This window comes from Nicotiana tabacum, chromosome 22, assembly GCF_000715075.1.
Source record: "Nicotiana tabacum cultivar K326 chromosome 22, ASM71507v2, whole genome shotgun sequence".
Lineage (NCBI taxonomy): Eukaryota > Viridiplantae > Streptophyta > Magnoliopsida > Solanales > Solanaceae > Nicotiana > Nicotiana tabacum.
Genome location: NC_134101.1, coordinates 143,428,836 through 143,432,408, shown reverse-complemented (window position 1 = coordinate 143,432,408; position 3,573 = coordinate 143,428,836).

Sequence of the window (3,573 nt, the reverse complement as noted above, 5' to 3'; positions counted from 1 at the left end):
AGGTAACTCGGTCACAACTTTGTGTCTTCGGGGTCACGAGGTGTTCTTCTGAAGTGATTCGATAGCAATAAATTAGGCCCTCTGATTTTGCTGCATACAGGAAGAAAATGAGTACTCACTATTCAATTACCTATTCTCCTTACCTAACATCCCAAGCCTCCTCATAATCAGGTTCGGTGATCCGTAGAGATAGCGGTTTAAAGTTATTGCTTAGACCTTGCAGTAGTGCTCAGTTTGTAGTAGTATCCAACAATGCAGTGATGTCTAGAACACCCTTGGGAGCATCATCCACCTTATCATATCCTGGGTGCTCTGGCACATTAAGAGACAACATGTATAGGGTTAGCAATTTTCCAACGAAAAATCTTTTTACCTTGCCTCCAAGCCTCGTACAAGCTATCTCTCCCAGCATAATCACTCCAATATTTACCAGCATCCCAGTCATCAAGAAGTAAACCAAGAGCACTCTAGACGCATTCATGTAGAGTTATGCTCAACTGGCAAGAGCCGCCTTCGTCCACCCGCAGTATATCATTATGTGTGCGCGCCTTCGTCCTCGCATATTTAGCATTCAATTCAATGCCATAAAGTGTGTGATGGATGGATATGTAAGTAGGACACCTCACAAACTTGTTAAGAATCTTCGGGTTATGACTATCCACCCCTACAAACTTGCATAAGTCATCCCATTAAAGGTTCTCTTCCGCCCTTTTCTATATTCCAGTTCACATACAATTATTTGACCATGCTCAAGTTTGCATGCCCCGGAGACTCCAACAATCGATCCATCTCCAGACTCTTAATCTACTCGAGCATATGGGGAAAGTGTAACGACCCGTTTGGTTGTTTTGAGTACTAGTTTTTTTCTGTGTTTTGAGACTTTTCATAGCTATATTTGATTATTTATGACTTGTGTGTGTGGTCCATACGCACAAGTTAGAAAAATGAGTTTTACACTTGAAAAGTTATGTGAAAATGAGTTTTATACTTTAAAAGTTATGTGACCCAAGGGCATTTAGACGCATTACGTAAAAAGTTAAAAAAATGAGTTTTACACTTGAAAATCTTGAGTTTTAAAAATTAATTATTAATTTTAATGTTATTTTAATAATTTGAGCTAGTGAGCGCGTTCGTATGATGTTATTACATTGCATGAATGGTCGGATTGGAGCCTGAGCGGCTTAGGTGAGTTTTGGATGCTTAGAGGACTGATTATTGGCTTAATAGGATTGGTCGTGCAATTGACCTGCAGGTCGCATTTGCGAAGACCTGTTCGCAAATGCGAGCTTTGCATTTGCGATGCTAGGCTCGCATTTTCAATTTGGGGACTGGGTTGGGCACTTCACATTTGCAAAGTTTGTCTTGCATTTGCGGACAGGGGGTCTCTGCATTTGCAAAGATTCAATCGCATTTGTGACACATTGGACTTTGGGAGCAAATTTGCATCTGTGAAGTATTAATCGCATTTGCGGCTTACTATTGTCTGTATTTACGATGTATTATCGCATTTGTGATGTATTATCGCTTTTGTGATAATTGAAAGCTTAGAGACAAGTCCACAATTGCGACCAATTGTTTGCTTTTACGAACGTCGCAATTGTGAATAAGAGTTCACAATTGCGACATTTGCATCAAGGTAAAATATTAGGATTTTGGGGTTTCACTCATTTTACAACCCTAGACTCCATAAAGGTGATTTTTAAGAGCAATATTTTCCCAAACTCATTGATTAGTAACATCAACTTGTTTTCAACTAATTTCAATTATTTTTTTTAAAAAATAAATTTCATCATCAAATCTTTGGATTTCTGGGTAGAAATTAAGGATTTTGGATAAAATTTAGATATTTTATAAAATTAAGATTTAGACCTTGAATTAAAGGCAGATTTTGAAACAAATCACATATTCGGGCTCGGGGTGAATGAGTAATCCGGATTTGGTCTTAATTCCGAATTTCGACTATGTGAGCCCAGGTTGAGTTTTTTTGTTGTCTTTTTTGGATTTTTGCAAAGATTGAATTTTTATTAATTCGGGATGTTTTATTTAGCACTATTTGACTTCCTTAGATGATATTATATTAGGTTTTGATTGTTTTGAGGAGTATTTCCAAGGTAAACGGTATTGGATTGTGGAAATTATTCTGGAATAAGGTAAGTGTCTTGCCTAACTTTGTTGGAAGAATTTTTCCTACTAAAAGATATTATTTGCTACATGTTTGGGTAATGCATATACGAGGTGACGAGTGTATATGCATGTGCCAGGGTTTCCATGCTCGGGATGGAGAAATTATATGCTTTTTTGTGCCTTGTTGAACTTGGTGATCCCTTGATTTAGGATTCATTTAATTCTATGACTAATAATCTCAATTAATAATATTAGAAATTATGTCAGAACGTACAACATCTTAAAAGGATTTAATGTATTATTTTTTAGACTGTTTACATACTTAATTTGGCCGTAGCATCATGAATATCCATCTAATAAGAGATGATGATTGGGGCCTTAGGGTGATGTTTAGCACGATGGTTATTTTCGTGTAGTTGATATAATGTTGGCACGATGAGTATTGATGTGCGGTGTCAAATAAGACTGGCCAATTGGTTGTTACCGTGCGAGAAGAATGTGAGTTGGATTTTCTTATTATGATTACTTGTTGGTTAAATACTTACATGCCCTTTACTTTGGTTTCTATTAATGTTTGTAGTTTTGTATATCACTTTCACGTTTGTGTTCCTTATGCAGTTACCTTTGTGTTTTTCTTATTTGACTTGCTATTGTTATATCTATGTTTCTACCTTGTATGTCACTATTACTCCTATGTTTTTACTTGAGTTACTTCTACTATATGTCCCCTTCGAATTCATGCTTTTACTTGTTATTAGCTATATACATGTTACATGCCTCTATTTGTTACGTGATTTACTTCTTAGATGTCTTGACCTGTTACATGCCTTCACTTACTACTTGCCTTCACTTGCTATATGCCTTTATTTTCTACATAACTTTACTTGTTGCATGATTTCACTTATTACATATCTCCACTTGATACATATTTTGACTTGACGTACATCCTTCCTCGTTTCATGCTATACACTTCTTTTATTAGTCGAATTAGGTGACTTTTAGATTGATTGTGTGTTAGGACTTGTGAAAGCTTTGACTTTATATGTGGGAGACTAGATCTGGGTGTTGTGTTGCTCATCTTACTTTGTTGAGTTTGTATTCCTAGTTGAATTTTGCGTGTTAGTTTATTTTGTAATGACCCGATCGGTCGTTTTGAGTATTTTAGCCTCATTCCCCTATTTATTGCCTCCTCTATGTTATTTTATGGTTATGTGACTTGCCTAGGTGGTTGGTTTGATTTCGGGTGAGCTTCGGAGTGAAATTGGACACTTATAGCATGTGTGGCAAAGCTGCAAAAATTATCTTATTTTGAGAAGTGCTTTTTCTCAAAAGTATTTTTCTCAAAAGTAATTTGTTTTTAGATAATTAATTTAAAAAGCACTTTTGAGCACTAATTAGTGTTTGGCCAATTTTTTAAAAACTTCTTCTAAGTGTATTTTTCTCAAAAGT